The sequence below is a fragment of the Pongo pygmaeus genome, chromosome 16 (genome assembly GCF_028885625.2).
Source record: "Pongo pygmaeus isolate AG05252 chromosome 16, NHGRI_mPonPyg2-v2.0_pri, whole genome shotgun sequence".
Taxonomy (NCBI): Eukaryota; Metazoa; Chordata; class Mammalia; order Primates; family Hominidae; genus Pongo; species Pongo pygmaeus.
The window spans coordinates 42,104,576-42,130,100 of record NC_072389.2 but is presented as its reverse complement, the minus strand read 5'-3'; the positions used below and the strand labels follow the sequence as shown (position 1 = coordinate 42,130,100).

The 25,525-nt window shown below is 35.6% G+C and overlaps 1 protein-coding gene across 8 annotated transcripts in view; it reads left to right on the top strand.

Annotated features, from left to right (window-relative positions):
* The window catches only part of MEIS2 (Meis homeobox 2), a 209,144-nt gene that overhangs the window by 106,645 nt on the left and 76,974 nt on the right, over positions 1–25,525 (top strand). The gene's annotated exons all lie outside the window — the stretch shown is intronic.

Here is a 25,525-nt window from a genome sequence, read left to right as displayed (position 1 = left end):
TTCTGAATTTACCTGAAGACATTTGTAGATTCAGTTATAATGGATTACATGAGTTTGACTTTTAAGATTGCTGAAAATACTTAACCCCAAACTGCTCAGCCTGATAGTGCAGCACATACACACAGCCTTTATATTTTAATATACAAATATTTTCTGTCAGGGATCTAGGAGGTGATATTCCTTAGTTACAAATGACGTAACCAGTCAAAGATTAAGACGAGCTTTAAAATCATCCTTAAAAACCGTCAGATTGCAAACTTTGCATCATTCCTGCTGATAGTTACCTTTTTGTTGAAAAACCAATGTTTCCATTTTATTTTCTTCACCTTGAAGAAATATACTGAGATCCATCTACCATTTAGAATATAAAGGACAATTATAAGGAATGATATGATGCCCCAGGAGACTTTGACAAGTGGATTAATACTTTTTTTAATGAAAGTACAGTAGAATTAGTTAAAGACTGGAATTCTAGAAGTTTCTTTTTGCCTCATTTAAATATTTATAAAATACAAAAAGATTCCGGAATTAAACTCTCATGGGTTTCTCTCCAATCATATGAAAGGAAATCCAGGTAATAATTCACCTACCTCTGGTTTTTAATAATTTTATTGGTGTGCTCATCCTTCCAGAACTCCTCCTACTACCTATTCATTGACATTTTGCTGCCGTTTTTTGAAGGTAAAATGACTGTGTAACAATTCTCAGCTACAGATAATTTCCAAGAATTAGTGGTGGAATCAGGCTATTTAACTTTTCATTGTTTGTTCTCCATTAGGAAGACTCATAGTTTTAGCAGGAAGGGTAAGTATTAGAAATTTAGGATTCGTTTACATTTTCTATCCTAAGTTAGGTAATATGATTACCTTTTGATTATTTCAATTCTAAATATCTCAAGGCAAAATTCAAAATCCATGCTAGAAAACCTGAGTAGATTCCTCTCATCACCCCCCTTCTCTCCCCCTCTTCCTCATTCTCCAAATCTTTTCCAGATTGTTTGCAAAATGAAATTATCTAATTTCACGAGTATTTGCTCTGAGAAAGTACTACACTCTCTGGTAGAAAAAACTCAAAGACCCAGTTTCAAGGCCTAATATCTTAAGACAAGTTCTTTTTGTCCATGAAATAACACCCTAGATTCGATGAGAGAACCATGTGGGCCAAGTTTTCCCAAATATATCTATGAACTAGCATATTGACAACACCATTTACAGTAAATGACAATGAAATCTTTTAGAAAACACTGTATGCTAATAATTTTATTATTTCTTTCAACAATTTATATCACCAAATTAAACTCTAGCAAGAATTTATTCAGGATGTTTTAATATTCATTGAGGCACTATTTCAAAATGTACATCTGCTTGCTTAATTATAATTCTTCTGAATTTGTAACACTTGTCACTATTACATTTAGTCTTAAAAAAACTTTAGACTAGCAACTGATGCTGAATTATTAATTTCAACATTATGAACTTTTCAACTTCTAAGTATTGAGGAAGAAATACTAAGCTAATTTGACTAATTAATCTAGTTGATTATAGTATATTTATCCAAGCAGAGTTAATCTGGCGGACCAAAAAGTTTAAGGAGCCTCTGGTAAAACTATAAATGAAGCCGATTAGCAATTCAGTGACTAAACAAGTTATTCGATTGGAAATTAACACTTTAATATGTACTTTTAATCATCTTTTAAAGTGTAGCCTGACAGCTTTAAGAGTTAATACTTTGTACTTGCCTTATATTTCTAACGCTCACAAAGCATCCTAGACTATAGCATAATTAAAAATTTTACTTCCAACTATTTTTACACTGCAAAAGTATGCCTAGACCAAAGCACTTTGTATTTATTTTCTTCAGGCTCTCTCACTGCATTATACCGTCAACCTTATTAAGTTAGTGTACCCTATGAAGATGCATGAGAGAAATAAGCTCTCGTTTGTTTAAATATCCCACCTACAATAACGTAGGTGATGACAGAATTAGTGAAAATGGGAACTCCTTTTGCTTTGTGACAGAAACCACATTTAATAGGCCTAATTTTAGATGTAGTCACTGATTCTGTCCCATGATAAAAGAATAAGATGTGGAATGTGCCAAACAGAACTTCTAAAGGTATATGTTAAATCAAAGAGTGTTCCTTTGAGTTTGCACAAAAAAAAAAAAGAGAGAAAAATCTCATTGATTTTACAGAAGAATTAAGGGAAAATATCACTCTATGGATTGCCTGATGTGAGGGAATTCTAGAGCATTTTGCTTTAGTCTGATACTTAGTAGACAAGTCCCCTGAGTAGGAAGTATGGCTAATTCTGTTCTTTAAAGTGCCTAATGTGGTGTTGACATACTCAAATGTTAAATAATATATTTTAACATGAAGGGAAAGCTCAGAGCTTTCATGAGGTAAAGCTGAAAAATAGTTATACATGCCCTTGACTCACAGAAAATAAAGAGGCAAAAAACTCACATTCATTTATTCATTTCAGGAAAAAGCCTTATAGTCTTGTGTTTAGCACATTTTGGATTTACATTTCCTAGATTTTCAGAGCTTCAAATCCTCCCTCAGAAGAAAATTTATCTAATAGCTCTCAATATCAGTTTTTTGTTTTTTTTTTTCTGAAAAGCCCTATCTCCCTTTCTGGCACTCACACTTGAAATTATTGTACTAAAAATGTTAAGTTTTTGCTTCTTTTTAAAATCTACAATATACTTAAATACATCAAATCATGCATTTTAAATTGGTCCATTTTATGTTATGTGAATTGCATCTTAAAGCTGTAAAAAAAAAAAAAAAAGCCCACTAAACTATACCAATAAACTGTATATACGTAGTGCCTTCTTTCATCTTTCTTTTTTGACTAGTTCTTTTGATAGGTAAAAATTCAAACCAAAATAATAATTTCAAATAAAATGTTTCCAGATATGCCAAAAGGAGGTACTCTGAAAATGATTTAAGTGAACAAGAGACTCCATTTACAGCTTAGTCACTCAAAATTATCATTTATTTTAATAGTAATAAATTTATAATTTCCACACTAGCTCTATTGGCTGATTTGATATTAGATAAAGTTTTTTTTTTTTCTGCAGATTCAACAAAGTGTGGATTCACTTACTCATTGAATCAATACATTTAAACTTTAAATCAAACTGTTTTCTTTGGGAAGTGTGTACAAAAATAACTGCTTCCAGGTCAGGCGCGGTGGCTCATGCCTGTAATCCCAGCACTTTGGGAGGCCGAGGTGGGCGGATCACGAGATCAGGAGATTGAGACCATCCTGGCTAACACGGTGAAACCCTGTCTCCACTAAAAATACAAAAAATTTAGCCGGGCATGGTGGTGGGCGCCTGTAGTCCCAGCTACTCGGGAGGCTGAGGAAGGAGAATGGCGTGAACCCAGGACGCGGAGCTTGCAGTGAGCCGAGATCGCGCCACTGCACTCCAGCCTGGGCGACAGAGTGAGACTGTGTCTCAAAAAACAAAAACAAACAAACAAACAAACAAACAAAACTGCTTCCAAATGAAGATACAATGCCCCCACTTCAAGTGACCTACAGCCTAACGGGGACTACCAACAAGTAAGCTGGCATGTTGCTACACTGTACTTACACTACAGAAACAACTGTCATGTAATGGTCAACAAATATCTGACAACTGCCAAATAAGTGCTGGTAAACCAACAATTAAACTATTCCATTATGTGAAATGTGCCACACAGTTCCGTAAACATGAGTTAGCCCGTAGTAATAGAAGTGCAGCATCACTACTAGAGTTGTAATAGTAGCTATATTTATGTGATTAGACCAATGTTAACATTCATTTTCAATGAGAAGATCTCAGGGAAGAGTTTTGATGGCTTGGGAGAAGTAAAGGAACCTTGGGCAGAGACCATATCTGGGCCTAAGGCAGTTGTAGTCCGAGCTGACCCTGTGTGACTAGAAGGCCACACGAGTATGCAAGGAATTGAAACTGAAAGAAAAAGTCCTGAAGGCAAATATTACTATCCTCCCAAGTCGAACCTACACCAAACCTAAACCTCTTGTATTTTCAAAGGTGAATACTGTCATGAGCATATAAATGACAGAGTTAGGCCACTTGCATGATAAGGGGGCAGCTGGGCAGTGGCGGTGCAAGCAGAAATCCCACTGGGCTGAAAATTTACAGGAAAACCAAGAGCTTTAGTTCTGTTCTTCCCACAAATTGTCTAACTGGTCCTTAACCTCTCTAGTACCGTCCTGACTTGTTAACTCTCAAAGAACATGATTCTTTGTGTTTAGCATGTTTTCTGATGGTTAATGAGTCAGCAAATGAAGGAAATGTCAAGCACTGAAGATAAGAAGAAATATTATTTTAATAGTGGTGTTTTGAAGTCTGACAGTTAAAGGATTAATTAAAGATGTGTTTATAGAAGCTGGCTGTCTTTGTAATCACTGGTGGATCTCAATATCTACAAAACAGGACCCCGTCCTTTTTTCTTGCTAGCCTTTTTTCATTTCTTAATGCAAGATTTTCCTCTGTATGTTACTTTGGTGTCTTTTTCCATGCAGAAGGGATAAGATGATCTAGTAATAAGTAAGTTTTGGCTATATTATAAAAGATAATGAATTAACCCTCTTAAAATGCTTCAGAAATTCTTGGGTGAATGCAAATTATTGTTTGGGGGAACTACCAAATCTTGAACATCTCATTGAAGTGAAGAGACAGGAAAGAGTTATCTTCATATGAAAGAATGGTTGATGGTTATTGTTTTAAGATATTTTCATAGCTAATGGGTATTTATTGTAAATTTCTGCTTTAATAAATCTTTTCCTTCTTTCTACAAATCCACTATGTAATGACTTATGCAGTGTGCCTTAAGGTATTCTACCCTGGGCCAAGGCAAACTATTTTCCTCAGGACTGTTATCTATTATAACAAGTAAAGTTATAGCAATTGTCTAGAGAGGACCCTTGTAAGAAATAACAATATTTTTGCTATGTCTGAAAGGTTTATCAAGCCAAGTGACAGGAAAGTCAGCTAACATTCATTGTCTCTGAACTCATATTTGGAATACAATTAAGAAATAGATAAACAAGGAAAACATATTGATTCAGGGTTCCCCAAAGGATAAAGTTTCCTCCCCTCAAAAAAGTATCTGATGTGACTCATTTGCATAATAATAAGTATTTGGCCTTTAAAAAAAGCTTTATTATATACAAGGTATATGACATGATGTTTTGATACACATATATATAGTGATTAGTGCAGTCAAGCAAATTATTATATCCATCATCTCATATAGTTGCCTTTCTTTTCTTATTTTCGCTTTGTTTTTGTTGTAAGAGAACCTAAAATCTACTCCTGGCAAATTTCCAGTATACAATCCAACATGATTAACTATAGTCCTCATTAGATCTCTAGACTTTTTCGTCCTACATAACTGCAATTCTGTGGCATTTTTAAGAGTCTAAAATGTTCCAGTGACATGAATGAGCATTTCTAAAGTAAAATATTATACCTATCAAAAATTGTAAAACAGCTGAACCAAAATTTTGTATAGATCTGATGTTCAATGCAAACAGTATTCTCAACATCGAAACTGAGTGTTATGTCTTCTTTGATTTAATCCCAGTGGTCAGTTTGGTGACTGAATCAAGTGTTTAAAAAAAAAAAAAAACTGGTCATAGCTGAGATTCATTTAGATCAGATGAAGATGATCCCTGTGAACAGAAAAGGAACTAAGGGACTTTCAGCCCCTCAGCTGACATGCCTTTTCTTTGCCATCAAAGTGTTATGATGTTATTAAGTGTCTTATGACAGAGTTGGTCTCATTTTCAGTGACCATTTATTTAGCCAGTTCATTTTATCATAATTTCACCCCAGACCCTGAAAGACACTGCTCTTCTTAAGAACACCAACCTGATTCTGACTTCCCTTTGAAAAGTTTACAACCAGTGTCATTTCACCACAAGAAGGGCTTGCTGCAGGTAAAATTTCTAAGTTTTAGAAGTTTACCTTTGAAATCTACAATTTTTTTTTTTTTTTTTTTTTTCTTTGAGACAGGGTCTCGCTCTGTTGCCCAGACTGGAGTGCAGAGGCACAGTCTTGGCTCACTGCAACTTCTGCATACCAGGTTCAAACGATCCTCTTGCCTTAGCCTCCCAAGTAGCTGCGACTACAGGCATGTACCACCATGCCTGGCTAATTTTTGTATTTTTTGTAGAGACAGGGTTTTGCCATGTTGCCCAGGCTCATCTCAAACTCCTGGACTTGAGTGATCTGCCCGCCTTGGCCTCCCAAAATTCTGGGATTATAGCTGTGAGCCATGGAACCTGACCATTTCCCATTTCCTTGTGTGTACTCTCTACCACACACACCACACCTCACACTGAGTGATCTGGCAGTACTGTAGTCCAGAAAGTTTTATTTTCTTATCTAAATCTTGGGGTACACACTTTACCATCATCAAGCATAGCTCTGAGCATACCTTCCACACACCCCTTGGCCTGGCTTCCTGAAATGTTTACGCTCACAGATATTTTGTGAAAGTATCCTGTATAATAGTTACTGTCCAGTCAGAAAACAGAAATCACACTAGTTATTTTAACAGAGAGAATTCAATATAGGCATTTCATGAAAGGGGCATTAGTAATCTTAAAAAGCAAAACAGAACACAATGGAAACAAGATAACACTTTTGAAAGCCGTTACCTTCTCTAGGGCTGAGAGGACAAAAGGAAAACGCCGGGGTCAGCAGATCCTAGAAGGCCAGAGGAGGAGCCTTGTGGAGTTGGGACTCAGTCCTCTGAGAAAGGAAGCCACCCAGCTAGTGCTGGGACTGATACCTCAGGAGCTGGGCCTCAGATCTCTGAGGAGAGAACTGCCAGACTAGTTGTGATACCCATGAGAATAATGAAGTTGACTCTGGGAGCACTGAAGGAAGCTGGAAGCCGGAACCAACTGTGTAGCTGCCAGAGTAAAGTACCATTGCTGAGGCAATGTGGGTGGAACATTAAGAGCACAGGAAGGAGCAAGTTCTTTTTCCCTCCTCCTGCCTTCCAGTCTTCCTCTAGTGCTCCCTAATTGCAGTGTCTAACAGGAAGCCCGGGGCAAAGGCGAAATGCAGTTTGTAGTATCCCAGTTTCAGCATCTGAAAGCAGAGTGCTAAAGAGAAAGTTCGGAGCTGAAAGACTTTGGCTAAATAAAGGCTAATCTGGATGCTACAGCTGAATACAGAAGGCAAGATTATGTTTAACTACGGAGAGGTATGAAACCTAAGATTACAAAAGTGGTTAATTTTTGCTAATGAAAAGGAGGACTTGATCATCCCCAAAATAAAATTATGTGAAAACCCGAGTCAACAAGAACTGTATCAAAATTGATCTGACTAGCAGTTTCCAGTATAATTTATCTCTCAATGCCCATGAAAACACAAGAAATAATAAAAAATTACAGTGGCGCTAGAAACTAATACCAATAGAATCTGGGAGAAATAGGTCCTATTTATAAGGCATGTAGAGCTTCAACTCATAGCATACCGTACCTCTTTATTGAATAAAAGAATTAGTATGGTGAGAGGTAAGAATATGCTTCACAACTCTATCACCATCTGCCTGCTGACCTAGTGAACCAGGAATTGTGCCAACCAGAAATCTGAGCAGAAATCCCTCTCTGGCTCTTGGGAACTGCTCTGAGAGATTATCATTTTCCCGACACTTCAACTGTGACCTTTCTATAACAAACAGATATTGAAATTCTCAGGAAGCAAATGAACAGAAAGTAGGGGGATGTTAACAGTGGTGCAGGGCATTCTAATAAATACAATCCTTATGAGAAAGCCAGTGAGGGAAGTGGGACATAGAAGGGAAAAAATATTAGCAGTGCAGACTGAATTTCAGTTTTCTAAGTGCTACATCTAATCAGAATAAAGCAAATAACACACTTGAGGATGCTCCAATTCAAGATCCAGAAGAAATAATCAGAATACTGTATTACTAGAAAACAAGTCCTCTATCAAAAGGCAAAAATATGGAATAGAAAGTAAAATGATGAGATAAAGGACAGAAGAAGATAAAAAGCAAACAAGAGAAGATGAAAGAAGATTGTAAGGAAGCTAAAGGCACAAGAGCAAGATTAAAATACTCACTGAGAACCGTCAAGAACAGAATTGATCCTGTAGAAAATCAGAACGTGATGGAAGAAGACATTTGAATAAATCTCCCATGATGGTCCAGAGAAGGATAAAAAGATAGAAAGAAAAGGAGAAGGAAAGTGATGATATGAACAACAGAGAAAGAAGGACCAACAGATAGGTATTCTTACTTAAGAAAGATCAAGTACAAATAAAATAAAAGTGATAGTCAAGAGTATAAGAGGAAAAAAATCACAAATTCTCTGAATTGAAGAAACATAATAGAAAAGTTCAATTAAACTAAGGGTAGGTTTTTTGAAAAGGAACAAAATTGACAAACCTTCAGCTAGACTAAGAAAAGACTCAAGTAAATAAAATTATAAGTGAAAGAGGAGACATTGCAACTGATACCACAGAAATACAAAAGATTATAAGAGACTGCTATGAGCAATTTTGTGCCAATAAATTAGATAACCTAAAAGAAAGAGATGAATTCCTAGAAACATGTAACATACCAAGAGCGAACCATGAAGAGGTAGAAAACCTGAACAGACAAATAACCAGTAAGGAGATTGAATCAGTCATTAAAAACTTCTGAACAAGAAAAGACTAGGGCCTAAGGGCTTCACTGGTGAATTCTAGTAAACACTTAAGGAAGAATTAACATCAGTCCTTCTCAAACTTTTGCAAAAAATGGAAGAGGAGGGAGCACTTCCAAACTCATCTTATGAAGTCAACATTACCCTGATACCAAAGCCAGACAAGGATATTGCAAGAAAAAAAATTACAGGCTAATTGCCTGGTGAACATAGATGCAAAAATCCCTCGGTAAAATACCAATAGTCTAAATTCAACAGCACATTGAAAGGATCACATCATGATCAAGTGGGATTTATCCCTGGCATGCAAGGATGGTTCAACACATGTAAATCAATAAATGTGACATACAACATTAACAGAATGAAGAATAAAAATCATATGATCATTTCAGTAGATAAAGAAAAAGTATTTGAAGGAACATATGTTGACATAATAAAGGCCATATATGACAAGCTTATAGCTAACATAATACTCAACAGTGAAAAGTTAAAAGCTTTTCCTCCAAGATTATGGCAAGACAAGAAACTCACTCTCACCACTTCTATTCAACCTAGTACCAGAAATCTTAGCCAGAGCAATTAGGCAAGAAAAAGAAATAAAAGAGATTCAAATCAAAAAGAAAGAAGTAAAAATTTCTCTGTAGATGACATAATCTTATATGTACAAAACTTGTGATCTTATATATCGAAAACACCACCAAGAAACTTTTAGAACTAATAAACAAATTCAGTAAAGTTGCAGAATGCAAAATCAACATATAAAAATCAGTTGTGTTTCTATATATTAATAAGGAACAGAGAAAGAAATTAAGAAAACAATCCCATAGCATCTAAAACAATAAAATACTTAGGAAAAAAATTAACCAAGTAGGCAAAAGATCTGTACACTAAAAAACTATAGAATATGGGTGAAAGAAGTGGACAAAATCACAAATAAATGGGAAGATATACTGTGTTCATGGACTGGAAGTATTAATATTGTTAAAATGTCCATACTACCTAAAGCAATCCATGGATTCATTGCAATCCTTATCAAAATTCCAATGTTATTTTTCTTAGAAATAGAAAAAACAATCCTAAAATTATATGGTACCACAAAAGATTCCAAATAGCCAAAGCAATGTGGAGCAAGAAGAACAAAGCTGGAGCCACCATATTAACTGTCTTAAAAATATACTACAAAGCTATAGTAATCAAAACAGTATAATACTGGCACAAAAACAGACATATAGACTAATGAAATAGAATAGAGAGCCTAGAAATAAATCTATGCACTTACAGTCAATTAATCCTCAACGAGGGTGCAAGAACACACAATGAGGAAAGTATAGTGTCTTCAATAAATGGTGTTGCAAAAACTGAACTCCAGATGCACAAAAGTGAAATTGAACTATGTCTCACAACATATACAAAAAGCAACTAAAAATGAATTAAATACTTAAACGTAGGAGCTGAAACTGTAAAACTACTAGAAGAAAAGATAGGGAAAAACCTTCTTGACATTGGTCTGGACAATGATTTTTTTGGATATGACTCCAAAACATAAGGACCAAAAGCAAAAATAGACAGATGGAATTGCATCAAACTAAACAGGTTCTGTATAGCAAAGGAAACAATCAACAGAGTGAATATACAGCCTATAGGAATTGGAGAAAATATCTGCAAACCACATATCTGATGAGATAATACCCAAAGTGTTTAAGGAACTCAAACAACTCAATAGCAAGAAAACGCATAACCCAATAGAAAAATGGGCAAAAACTGGAATAGACATTTTTCCAAAGAAGACATACAAATGGCCAATTGGTATATGAAAAAATTATCAATGTCACTAATCATCAGGCAAATGTAAATCAAAACCACAATGAGATATTACCTCACACCTGTTAGGACAGCTATTATCAAAAGAGAAGAGATAAGGGTTGACAAAGATGTGGAGAAAAGAGAGCCCTGACACAATGTTGGTGGGAATGTAAACTGGTATAGCCATTATGGAAAATAGTATGAAGCTTCCTCAGAAAAATTAAAAATACAACTATCATGTAATTCAGCAATCTCATTTCTAGGAATATATATATCCAAAGGAAATGAAATCAGTATGTCAAAGAAATATCTGCACTCCCATGTTCACTGCAGCATTATTCACAATGGCCAAGATGTGGAATCAAACTAAGTATCTATTGACAGATGAATAAAGAAAATGATTGTACATACAAACTTAGAATGTGTGTATTAATCAGCGCTAAAAAAGAAGAAAATCTTGTCATTTGTGACAACATAGATGAAGCTGGAAGACATTATGCTAGGTGAAATAAGCCAAGTACAGAAAAACAAATATTGCATGATCTCATATGTGGATACTAAAAGAGTTAAACTCCTAGAAGCAGAGGGTAGATTAGTGGTTGCCATGGGCTGGGAGAAATGGGTACAATGTTTCAGTTATGCTGAATGAGTAAGTTTGGAGATCTAATGTACAGCATGGTAACTGTAGTTAGTAATCCTGTATTGTATACTTGAAATTCACTAAGAGAGTATATATCAGTCAGGATTCTCCAGAGAAACAGAACCAATAGGATATAGAGAGATATATGTATAGGAGGAGATTTATTGTGTGAATTGGCTTGTGCAATTATGGAGGCTGAGAAGCCCCATGATATACCATCTGCAAATTGGAGAAACAGGAAAGTGATGGCATAATTCAGTTCAATTCCAAAGGCCCGAGAACCAGGGGAGCCCATGGTGTAACTCCCAGTTCAACATGTAAGGCCTGAGAACTGGAACTTGGGGGTTTTGGGGGATTGGTGTAAGTCTTGGAGCTTGAAGGCCCAAGAATCAACAGTTCTGATATACAAGGTCAGGAGAAAATGATGTCCCAGCTCAAGAATAGAGAATTTGCCCATTCTCTGCCTTTTCATCCTGTCAGGGCCCTCAACAGATGGGATGATGACAGCTCACATTGATGAGAGTGGAATTCCTTTACTCAGTTGACTGATTCAAATGCTAATGTCTACCCTTACAACCATACCCAGAAATAATGTATTACCAGCTATCTGGGCATTCCTTAACCCAGTCAAGTTGACACATAGAATTAACCATCACAGAGTAGATCTTAAATGTTCTCACCACGCATGCACATATGCAAGCACGCACACACACATGCCCACTCACGTATCAAAGCCTCATACTGTATACCTTAAATAATACCTAGTATCATATCGGATAAGGAACCCCTAGTCTCACTGTAAATAAGGAGCTACAGTTTCTCAGCTTTTCTCAAAGTTTATCTGGAAATTCTAGTCAATGCAGGAGAGGAAAAAAAAAAAAGAAATAAAATCGGAAGTGTAAGTACCAGAAAGGAGAAAAAATTAAAATAACTAGTAAATGGTATAATTGCCTACCTGAACAAAAGAACAAAATGAAATAAAAAGAATCAAACAAAAAACTACTCAAAACAATGAGTTTATTAGGTTACAAAATCAATATGCAAATATCAATAGCTTTTTTTAATCAGCAATAAAAGAATGTAATAAAAAGATAAAATCACAATAAAGTGTATAATATCAAATAACTTTAAAAGGGAATGCTCATTTCCTATTTGGAGGAAATGACAAATGAAATTGTGGAACATAAAGGAAAACTTGAAAAAAATGGAGGGATATATTGTAAAGATTACAATTTTTCTCTATCTACACATCAGAATCTTAAGAGAAGACTTTGAGGAGAAGCCTGACAAAAAGTACTCTAAGTTTTATTTTGAAGAATAAATGTGCTAATGTAGCCTAAGATTTTTAAAAGAGCAGTAAAGATATTTGTCCTACTTTAATTAATACCTATTATAAAGCTATAGTGATTAAGATAGCTTTAAACAGGCACTGAAATGAAGGTGCCTGTCAGTGGAACAGAAGAGACAGTATAGGCACATACCAAAATTTACATAAAATTAATTTGAAAATAAAGATGACATTTCAAATGGGAGAAAACAAAATGGATTATGTCATATGATTCCTAATGAATTAAAAATTTTAGTGTAAGAAATAAAAGAACAAAATTAGTGGGATATAATATATTAGTTATGGAATTTTAAGTTAAAGAAGTTGTTATGGATTGGCTGTGTCCCCACCCAAATCTCATCTTGAATTCCCACATGTTGTGGGAGGGACCCGGTGGGAAGTAATTGAATCATGGGGGCAGGTCTTTCCCATGATAGTAAGTCTCACAAGATCTGATGGTTATTATAAGGGGGAGTTTTCCTGCACAAGCTCTCTTTGCTTGCTGCCATCCATGTAAGAGGTGACTTGCTCCTCCTTGCCTTCCACCATGATTGTGAGGCCTCCCCAGCCATGTGGAACTATAATTCCAATTAAACCTCTTTCTTTTGTAAACTGCCCAGTCTTGGGTATGTCTTTATTAGCAGCATGAAAACGAACTAATATAGAAGTCTTCCAGAGCATGATGTCAGGGATGAAAAACACAGTTAGATATATATAACTATTAAAAAGTTAAATTTTCTGTATGGCAAGAAGTATCATAAACAAAGTTAAAATAAAAATGACAAACTGAAGGGAATTATTCGCAATAAACATGTGACTAAGTAGGGGTTAGTATTTTTGATATGTAAAGAACTCTTACAAATAAGTTAGAAAAAAGTACCCCAAAAATGAATTGGAGGTTTAACACAATAGAGGCACATCTTTTTGCAAAACTTAGTAAGGCATATTTTTTTCATAAATATTCTGAATTAGAGTATAAAATGACAAATGGAGAATTTTCAAAGTTAAGGAAAAAATCTCCTAAATTTCTAATAATATCTATATTGTATGGGGGTTTTTATATAATCCTTTAGAGTAATATATATATGTTATATATATATGTATATAATAAATGTAAAATGTAATTCATATATATTATATATATTTATATATTACATATATATAAAATAAAGGAAATGTATGCAAAGTGTAATTTTAATTACATACAGGTTATTATGTTGCTGAGTGTATGCAATCAAATTAAACATGCATCTGACATGACTCCACTAGGTAATTCATTAGTGAAAATTGCAAGTGATCAGTAACCATGAAAAAAAAGTTTATCCCAAATTGTACTTAAGGAAATAAAAACTAAAATAAGATGTCATTTTCACCTATCATATTGGCAAATGCCAAAGCACCAATGTTGGCAAAGAGGTGGGAGAGGGACACTTTCATATTATATGCTGAAGAGTGTTTACATGGAGTATCCCTCATCTGAAATGCTTGGGACCAGAAGTGCTTAGCATTTAAAAATTTTTCAGATTTTGAATATTCGCATATACGTAATATATGTATTCTTGGGGATGGTACCCAAATCTAAATATGAAATTTATTTGTGTTTCATAGACACTTTATTCAAATATCCTGAAGGTAATTTTATACAGTGTTTTAAATAATTTTATGTACAAAACAAAATTTTCACTGTGTTTTGACTGAGCCCTGTCACATAAGGTCAGCTGTGGAATTTTTCATTTGTAGCATCATGTCAGTGCTCCAAAATGTTTCAAATTGTGGGGCATTTCAAGTTTCAGATTTTCAGAGGGATTCTCAGTTTGTACAGCCTTTCCGAAGAATTAAACATCTTTAAAAAAATGCATACTTTTGGCCCTTTATTTTTACCTCCAGTAATTTTCTTAAAAGTTAATGATCTAATAAAAATGTAAGTAGATATTGATTATGATGTTTATTTTAGCCATAAGATTGAAAGCAGTCAGTCTAGTAACTGGAAACAAATTTGACAAATCATGGTACATCCATATTGTGGAATATTATGCAGCCATCAAAATGTAATAGAGATGTATATTTATTGATATGGAAAAATGTTTATTAACTTTTTAAGAAGCAAGTTAGAAAAGAGTATACGCAGTATGAGCCCATTTTTTGGTAAAAGAAAAGTTACAAATTCAAATAAGTATGGAAAGAAAAAGTTTTGGGAGGTAAAGACACAAAATACTAGCCTTTCTGGATGGTAGATTATTTGAGACTTAATTTGTTTTCTTTTTGCTCTTCCTTCTTTCCTAACTTTTCTACAGTAAACCTGCATTATTTGGGTAATTAGTACATTTTCTTAGCATTTTAAAATAAAACAATCCATGTAAGAAGCAAGGATACAATAAAAATCACACTTCAGTGCCTGTGGCACAATACCAGTGTGGTACAGAGATAAGAGCACAGATCCTGGAGCCAGACTGGCCTGCATTCAATTCATCTGGATTCTGCTACTACGACAGTGTTACCTCAGGCAGGTCATTTAACATCTCAGATTCTGCATCTGTAAATTGCTCTAGGAATTAGCAAAAATGTAAATCACCTAACACAGTCTCTGGCACATACTGTGCACTTAACAAAAGGTTAATCTTTATTGTTATTGTTGTTGTTGTAAATGCCAAGGAAATTAATTGGCCTGAAAACCAGAAACAAATTTGTATTGTTGAGAAGAAACATGGATTAATTGTTAAGAAATTTTTGTTTATAATGTATCATCTTACCAAATAGAGAAGAGGTACATTTAATCCATGGTTTCACCAGAAAATAACTGCTTATCAAAACTTGTCACAGGTTAAAGTTATGTCCTTGTAGAGCATCTGCCTTTCTAGAGGGCTAGCAAGGAAAGTTTTCAATTGGGTAATTTTAGATCCTAAGCAAGGTATTTTGTTATAGTAGTTGCTCAGCAAGCAGTAAATGGAGTGGAATTCAGGTTGTTTGCCTGGGCTCTCCTCTGGTTACACTTATGATGCTGAATGCCCTTCACTGTGTGGTGGCCTGTGATCACTAAAGCCCTTATTGAGAGAAATCACTCAAGAAGATAAAGATCAACCAGGCTTTCCTAAGTTTTATCTTTAGGAATTAGAGATAGGGAGTTCTGTAAATAAAAGACTCCTGCTTTCTGTATCAGCTGTTGTAGTTTAACTAACACATTGGACCTTTTGTGGCTAAGTTAATATTTATTGATATTTATTAATATTATTAGTTGACTGTGTGTTGGGCACTGTGCTATTAAATACTTTACTACAGGAATTATCTTCTTTAATATGACAACTCTATGCTGTAGGCATTATTATTCCTTCTAGTAGGTGATCATCCCTGGACTCACCCAAGATCACATGAATAGTAAATTCAACTGGGAGCTTGAACTTGATTCTCTTTGATGTCAAAAACTATGCTATTCAACACTTTGCTACTTTACTTCCCCATTCCTTCCAATCAACAAGATTTTTTTTTTAAGTTTGTGTTTAGATGTGTCTCATTTCTTGCTATGTATTTCATGGATTTGATTTAAATCCTTTTCTTTAATGTTGATGCTATGAGAAGCCTGGTTTTAAATAAGTATATAAAACATTCTTGAAAAGTGTGTTTTTCCTCAACTGAATTTTGGTTCTAAAATTTTATTATTGAATTGTTATATATATATACACTTACCACACCTCCCCTATTTGAGTTTTTTGTTTTGTTTTGTTTTGTTTTTTGAGACAGAGTTTCTCTGTTGTTGTCCAGGCTGGAGTGCAATGGCACGATCTTGGCTCACTGCAACCTCCACCTCCCAGGTTCAAGCGATTGTCCTGCCTCAGCCTCCTGAGTAGCCAGGATTACAGGCATGCACCACCATGCCCAGCTAATTTTTTTGCGTTTTTAGTAGAGATGGGGTTTCTCCATGTTGGTCAGGCTGGTCTCGAACTCCCGACTTCAGGTGATCCGCCTGCCTTGGCCTCCCAAAGTGCTGGGATTACAGGCGTGAGCCACTGCGCCTGGCCCCTACTTGAGTTTTTAAGTTTTTGAAGGCAGGAATTGTGTTTTACTCCTCTTTACAGTCCATGCCCATAGTAGGTGGACAGTAAATATTGAATTGCATGTCTCCATTGCTCATATTAGAAAACAAACAAAAATGATCATTTTCTATTAATCTGTTTTTTTTTTCTGCAAATTTATAAGCAATTCAGTGTCAACCCTTAGATCTGCTGCTATTTGTCTAGGTTCCTAGGCACTGAGCTATAGCACCTGCACCTTCAGTCTCTGTTGGTTGTGGTGTGTCATAGTATTTAAGAACTGATGTTTCCAATGATATATATGTATAAGTATACATATAATAATATAATTATATACATATAATAATATAATATAATTTACATATGGATATAGTTCTGCCCAGAAGAAGCCACTCTTACCCACTTGCATTTCCATTTGCTTTCTTTTTAAAAAAAATCTCTTTATAGGCCAGGCATGGTGGCTCACGCCTGTTAACCCCAGCACTTTGGGAGGCCAAGGCAGGTGAATCACAAGGTCAGGAGTTCGAGACCACCCTGGCCAACATGGTGAAACCCCGTCTCTACTAAAAATACAAAAAATTAGCTGGGCGTGGTGGTGGCCGCCTGTAATCCCAGCTACTCGGGAGGATGAGGCAGGAGAGTTGCTTGAACCCGAGAGGTGGAGGTTGCAGGGAGCCAAGATCGTGCCACTGCACTCCAGCCTGGGCGACAGAGCAAAACTCCGTCTCAAAAAAAAATAAAATAAAACTCTTTATAATTACTTGTCTTTTCCTTTTAATTTCTCTTACTTATAAAGTGTTAGTAGACAGTTTAAAAAATTATTTTGTAACTGACAAATAAAAATTGTCTATATTTACAGTGTACATCATGTTTTGAAATACATATACATTGTGGAATGGCTAAACACACCAATTAATATATGCATTCCCTCACATACTTTATTTTTATTGTGGTGATAATTCTTAAAATTTGCTCTCAGCAATTTTCAAGTATACGATACATTGTTTGTGACTGTAGTCACCATGCTGTACAATAGATCTCTTGAAATTATTCCTCCTGCCTACACATTTGCTTTCTTAAAGTCATCTCACTTTGGTCTCACCCTGGGAGTGGCTGTGCACATGAACATCATCTATTGTGTGCCAGCCAAAACAACAAACAATTGGAAGTAAAAACAAAAACCAAAACCTCGTTAGATTCCCAGCTCCACCACTCACTAGCTTTGTGACCTAAGCACATCACTTACCTTCTCAGACTGTTGTCAAGAAGGGAAAAATTGATGCAGGTGTATGTGAGGAGCACTTAGCACATGGTAGACGTTCAGTAAATTCATGGAACTCTGAAAAAAAAAAAAAAAAGAAAACCTTATTTTTTATAAACCCACCGCCTGGCCTTAAGAAGTTTCATGATTCTACTATGAATAAATTTAAAGAAGACTGAAACACAGATATGGGATTTAAAAAACAAAAAGGGGAAAAGGCAGTCACAGGCCTTTTGGGAAGTATCTGTACCTGAGTGATGTTAGAAAAAACTTCAGTATTCTGGAATTCAAAAAGCATTCTTCAAGCAGTTCAAGCTGCACTGATTTGAGGAGCATTTTTGCTTGCATAAATAAAACACTAAAAATGTTATTGAGCTATTCCATGGAGGAGATGCATACCTGGTAACGTAAGACTATGTTTTCATGCAGTTTTTATTCAAGGCAAAACATAAACCAGTGAAAGGAAAACAGAAAGTGATAAGTAACATGGCTATATTTTCCATGAACGTATGGTAGGTGTTTAAAATGAGGTATGTCAGCTATTAATTCCCCAGGTGCTTGCCTTAGCCTTGATAATAAGGTTTTCTATGGAGGGATTTCCCATCTCTTGATATTTTGATCTTTGAGAAAATATGAGACCGACTCTTCTCTCTTGGGCACGTGTTAGCAGGAATATTTAAAAAGCATTTTGCACTGATTGAAATGCAAAGGGTTTCAAGAACAATTCTGATGGGTGTGTCTATCCTAAACTCAGTTATTTTCTCACCCCAAAATGCCAGAGAAACCAGAGACTAGGGAAAGACTGTTTTGTTCTCGACTGAACATGGCATGCAGATTTAACCGTAGGACCTGGTTCCTCATGCTGGCTGGTTCCTCATGCCATGTCCATCTGATACTGGATTTAGCTTACAGAGGACGTTAACTCATGTAAGTCAAAGCCACAGACTTAAACATCCAGAAAGTATAAGGTGGGCTGAGGGGCAGCCCTATAAGGTAAGATCTTATTTCAACATGATTAAATGCCTTCTATTAGGAAAATTGCTTTTTTGCTTCTGTTTTTCATATGTAAATGTTAATGTGGTATGTCATAGCTCTCAAATAATTTGGGAGAATATGGAAAATCATTGAAATGTTGATAAACATCAAATGACTTAATTTTTGGAATATGAACAGTTTGATTTTTGGAGTGTGAACAAAAATATTACAAATGAAATCGGTGGACTTAATGGTCTTACTGGGGTCAACTTCTGTGGCTTGATGGAAAGAAGAAATAAACGAACTATGTAGGAGCTTGAAATATGAACACTCAGAATTCTGAAATTCATTTTTTTAATTTCACTATGATATTTAAATTCAATATCAGCCCTGATATGGAATTTTCTGAAATAATGAAGCGCTTGCATTTCACAATACAGGATAACCAGACAAGAATTTATCTGTACCTGAAAGTTTGGTGACACTCTTCGAATTTCTAGGAAATGGAAATGTGACTGATTTTCATTGAGAGTTTTCAAGGTCAAAGACAGGAACTGCTTTCAAGGCATGATAGCTAGAAAAATCGAGGGGAAAATTGATGTGAAATATTGCTGAATTAAGTGTTTAGAAATACATAAGTACAAGTTCTGGCAGGTATCCATAGACAACAAAGCATATATCATCTTTAAATATCATAAGGTTAATTTTGGAAATCAGTGGATTTGTGTATCTCACAAACATTTCAAGTGGAATGCTGGTTTGTTTTTTTTTAAAATAAGAGGAAAACAATGTCATTAGTTTTTAGGTTTTTTTAAATTAAAAGTACAGTTACAGTTTTTTAGTGTTAATATTTTAACTTCTTATTTGAACATCATTACTCCAGTCATCCTCTTTATTTTTTCAGCGCTTATTATGGGCAAAGCACCAAACCTGATTCTTCTAATTACAGCTTGTATTTTACCATGGCAATTGGGATAATTTAAAATAGATGAATGCTTTGGGTTTATTCATTCATGTTTTCTTTTTTAAACAAATGTTTTATAACACCTACTAAGTTCCAGGCTCTTTATTCTGTAGTTTTATGCCTACTCTCCTTTTCTCCATTTGAAGAATGCAGATCTAAGCTTTAAAGAGGCAGCAGCATCCAAATAAGAGTCGGTGCGCTTAACCAAAGAACAGCTTTTAACTGTTTCCTAGTGAAACATTTTGAAATAAAGGCCTTGCTACCGGGGCAACAGGTGTTGTGCCAGTGTCACACCAGAGAGTAGAAGCCTTTGAAGAGTCCTTTTGTGACTTGGCCACTCTGCAAAATTCTGTGTCTGAATCCTCAAGCTAAGTGGAATCTTGATTATGTTTTCTATTTGTGAATGCTCTACAGCTTATCAAGCATGATTCTATCATTTTCTTACTTAATCCTCCCAAATACCTGTAAAGCAGGTATTATTGTCCTGTTTTATAGATGAGCAAACTGAGGCTTAGAGAGATTAAGTGACTTTAGTTTCCGATGGCCAAGTGGAAAATAAAGCTTAGTCTTTCTTCCACAGCTGTGTTGGTGTATATCGACAAGTAAAAGATGTCTATGCAAACACAGACTAATTCTAGTACGTACTTAAGAGATTTAAAAGATACTTGTTCAGTCAGCCTATACAAAGAAATTGTTTCTTAGTCCTAAGTAATAGAGGTAGTTTCAACAGATTTGTAGACTTTTGATATGAGAAATTGGTTTCAAAATTGGGAGTCGGGGCTTTACCGCTTTTCATGCACAGAAAAAAAAAAGTGTACCTCTATGAATTGTCACAACTGATTCCTCTAAATTCTGCTTTAGAAAAAAAGAATTTGTTATACACTTGAATCTTAAACTGTAGTAAAATTAAGGTCATTTGGAAACCAAGAGAAGTGTTGGTCCCTGGGGTTCCTTTGAATCATATCAGAATACACTATTGAAAGAATGAGAAAACAGGAAAAAAAAAACTTTTAAAAGGCCTGAGACACATAAATGAATTTTTAAAAATAGTTTCTATTGGCCAGGTGCAGTGGCTCACACCTGTAATCCCAGCACTTTGGGAGGCCAAGGTGGGTGGATCACTTGAGGTCTGGAGTTCGAGACCAGATCATTGGTCTCGATCAGGAGTTCGAGACCTTGAAGGCCATGATAAACATTTTCGTCTTCAGCCTGAAAATAATGGAAAGCCACTGAAGCATGCCAAGCAGTAGAGTGACAAAATCACATGGGTCCTTTGCAGTGATCATTCTGGCTCCATTTTGGAGAACAGAAGGAGGACTAATGTTAACGCTCACCAACTAGTCAGGATGTTTGTTTTTTTAAACTCAGTCCTTTTAGTTACACTTTATCACTTAAGGTTCATTCTCTTCCTACTACATCTTATCATAACTTACTTTTGTGCTACTCAGGCAGAAGTTTTTCTTTTTTAAAACTTTTTATTGACAGCATAACGGAACATCATGAAAAAATTTTGCCACCTGAAAAATGCCATATTCTCATTTCTTCAATAAAGTTAGTTTTACGTTTATAGTTTCTGTTTCTATATTGTTCTCCTATTGATATTGCAATGTCTTTATCATATTCCATTGAGATGTATTAAAATTTAGTTACCTGTTGCTCCACACTTGGACATTTAGGTAAGAAGTTTTAACCGAGGATGACAGGGATCAGTGAAATGCTGTCCAAATATATTCTTTTCCATTTTGCAGCAATAGAAACTAAGTTGGGAGAGCATATTCTGCCACTTTCAACCCCAATTATGTGAAAATCTCCCTTTATGAAGAATGTAAAGTCTCTGAGTATTTGTATTAAGAGTAATGCATGTTGCTTAGGCTGTTAAGGAAATATTGATTTCTGACCCTTAACTGAAATACTTAACTTTCATTTTTCTCCTTTTTACATAAATTGTGTATATTGTGTTCTCCTCAGGGAAAACTTAAAAGCATTTTGTGTTATGAAGGCTCCATTCTAGGATCTTATTGCTTTTGAGATGAATAAATGGAATGCTTGCTATCACTGGAACAGCCCTATTTTTTTTTTTTTTTTTTTTTAATGTAACAAGGCATACAAGTAATACAGGGCTGAATTTGGCCCCAGAACTTCTGAAGTTCCAAGCCAGTTTCTTACGGCCAAATTTAGCTTCCAGCTTTCAGCTGATGAGGAGCTTTGGCATATAGGCAATCTAATTTTTGTTCAGTAAAAACCTCCTCGGGTGGTTTAAATATAACTTTAAAATTTGTATTACCAGGTGATGCTTAAGCATTTCTTAGAAATTGACTCTAAATAATTCTCAGAAAACAATGTGCCTTAAAGGTGTTTTATACCAGCATTCGAGGTATTAGAATGAGATGAGTTGGCGCCAAAACATTTCAATATGCTATAGGAGATGAAATATGGCCAAACAGGTTTTTATGTTCTGATTATTCCTTTTTCCTGTTACTAGCCAGAGGCAAGTAAATCGACTTTACATCCCCCACCCCCCAACCCCACCACCACCGCAATTTTATTTTTATCAACCCCTTAGGAAATTTCAGAGGGTTTTTTTTTTTCCTATTCTTTGAACACATACAGTGGGAAAATTAAAACTTCTGAATGTTTCTTATCTATTAATCTGTTGATGAGATGTTGCTTTAAACACATCTTATATTACTAATTAATTTAATTATACATACTGCAGTTGTATTAACACATTTTCTGTTCTCTGCTCTAACGTGACACAGTGCCCTCCCACAGCCACCTTAACCTAAAGCTTTAATTGCTTTCTCCTTAGCCTCAGCTCATGTTTGATTTATCTGATTTCTTTGTATAAAGATTCTCTAGTTTACGATGTGTACACAGTCATTAAATTGGTGTTGATGTTTATGCAGTGAACTTGCCAACTGGTTACAGCGGACATCCCTTTATGAATTTATGATGGGGCAATAAAGACAAGTGTCAGAAACCTCTTGTCTGGGAGGGGAATCACTTTCCTTGTGCTATGTTGGAGACAGTAATGTGGACACTTCCACTAATTTGTACAGCAAAGGATAATGTTGAAATCCAGATTTTCTTTCAAATCGTGGGCACTCTCTGATTTCTTGTAAGGAGACTTTTCAAATATGGGCACTCTTTGATTTCCTGCAGAGTGTGTGTGCGTGTGCATGAGACACACACACACAAATGTTTGCACTTTTTTTTTTTTTTTTTGAGACAGAGTCTCGCTCTGTCACCCAGGCTGGAGTGCAGTGGTGCTACCTTGGCTCACTGCAAGCTCTGCCTCCCGGGTTCACGTCATTCTCCTGCCTCAGCCTCCCAAGTAGCTGGGACTACAGGCGCCCGCAACCACGCCTGGCTAATTTTTTTGTATTTTTAGTAGAAACAGGGTTTCACCATGTTAGCCAGGATGGTCTGGATCTCCTGACCTCATGATCCGCCCGCCTCGGCCTCCCAAAGTGCTGGGATTACAGGCGTGAGCCACCGCGCCTGACCAAATGTTTGTACTTTTAAACAAAACTATATTATATTTGACGATTTTAACCAGGCATTCAATCTTTGTAAACGTGACTGTCTATATAGCTAGGTTATTTACAGAGTCAGTGTCAATAATCCACAATCCTCCAGCTATAAAAAGTAAATGAAGTATTAAATATTTGAAGACAAGGGCCCTGTATAGTTTTCTTATATCTGTACTTTTTTTGCAAAAAGAAAAAAAAGCCAAAAAGACATTGTTCTCAAGTCTTAAGTTATGAGGAGCTGAAATTTACATTGTTTTTCATTATGGGAAGATCTTCAAAGATTATAATTGTGAGTTTAATTTACTAACAAGGAGCAGACATGAGTCTTCTTGACTGAGAATGCAAACATACTAATTTAAAAATAGATTTGTATGTATTGTATTAATGCTTCCTCCTGTGTACATATACTGGTCTGATCTTTGCCCTTTTACTTTTCATTAGTATTTGAAATTAGAAGTCAGAAAAGTTGATTCTTAATTTTCATATACACTACAGAGGATTTATCTGTAAATACTATTTATTTCAAATTTTCCTATGTATGTATAAGTTTGTTTTCATATAAACAATACCTTTAAATAACTAAAGAATTAAGATAGAATGTAAGAGCTCAGAAACATAGGAAGAGTGAGCCAAATAAGGAAAAAACACTTTTGTGTTTGAAGAAAAGGATGGACGAATAGGGAGGTGGAGAGAAGGAAGGAAGGAAGGTGTTCCAGATGGTTTTGAAATTTGTGCAGTAGAGGAGAAGATTCTCAAATGTCATGTGCTTTTCTGAAGAGACAAAAACAGGACTTTAATGTTGATGACAGAGTAGATAAACTGGAAGTGAGATAGTGAAATTCATTTTTATCTACATTTCCTCTCAATTCTCACCCTTTATGGGAGCTCTTTTTCTTCATCCTGAGAAAATTCAGATAATTAAATGCAGTTAAGAGTGCAGACTAAGAGAAGAAATACAACAATGTCCCATTAGGAAGGTTGTGGCTGATGAAGGCTTAAAATACTTGCTACCACTTAACAAGTAAAAATGACTGAAATGTCATAGAATATTCTTCAAATGTCTTTAACAAAAAATCCAAATAAACTAGAACTAAATGATGGCCGGTTTACATTTCAAGATGAGAAAGCGAAGTGAGGAGGACTGGTTTTGATCTGCAGCAATCATCTATTCAATAGATACGTTTTTACTGAGATCCTCAACTATACAGTTCTGAGCTAGGCACATGCAAATTAAAGAGTTGCGTGAAATATGGTTCATTTTATTGAGAACCTTACTCTTTACCCCCCAGTTTCTATAATGCAAGTACTATAATGTATATCTCTCTTAAATGAATAATATAAATCAAGTGTGACCAGATATCAGCTGATTCCTTTGACTGCACAAGTGAATCGCTTTTAAACCAACATAGACTTGATGCAAAATTCAGCCGCTTCATCAGCTTCCTTAAGAAATCCAGTCATATCAAGGATTTTGTGAATTCTCTAGTTTTACTGAAGACTTTTAGTGTCAAGGGGAAGTGTCACATCACATAGCACACGTATCACTTGAAAAACTCCCTTTATGCAGCCTCTTCCCAGGCCTCGCCTCTTAACAGTAATCGCCTCTCCACCTCTTCTCCTAGGCAGCGCTCAACACAGCTTCTCAGCAATTCAGGCTGAGTAGTTTCCTGCTTTGACAAGAAACTTGCCTGCCATTAGAAACACAGGCCTGGGGGATTTATTTCAACCCCTATTTTTCAACCCCCAGGCTTATCAAAGATCCTTTTCAATAGAGCTGATTCTTCCTACAAAGAAATTTCTAACCAGCATCTAAAGAAAATTTTCTCCATATGATTTTTTTAGAAGCACAGAGAAAGAAAAAAATCACTTCAAAGTAGTGATCAAGGAAGCTTGATCTTGAAGAAATGTATATCAATCAGAATAGGATTTGTTACGCTGCTTCGACAAATAGCACCAAAAACCTCAGTGGCTTAACACAAAAGAGTTGTTTCTTGGGCACACAAAATCAGTGGTGAGTTCAGGCTACTCTCCGAGGCTGGCTGTCCTCCTTATACAAGCTCAGCGTGTAGTTTCTTCCACTTTGTGACACCACACTCTTAACAAGTACCTCCATGATTGCAGCAGCAATAGAGAGGGCTGGGGGAGTTCATAGCAGCAAGTGAATTCTTCAGCCCCCAAAATAGCACACATACCCTTAATCACAGTCCTTTGTCTAGTGATCAGTTGCATGGTCCTGCCCAATTCATGGGGAGGAGAGGTGTAGAGGAACTGGGAAACACAGTGTACAGAAAAAGG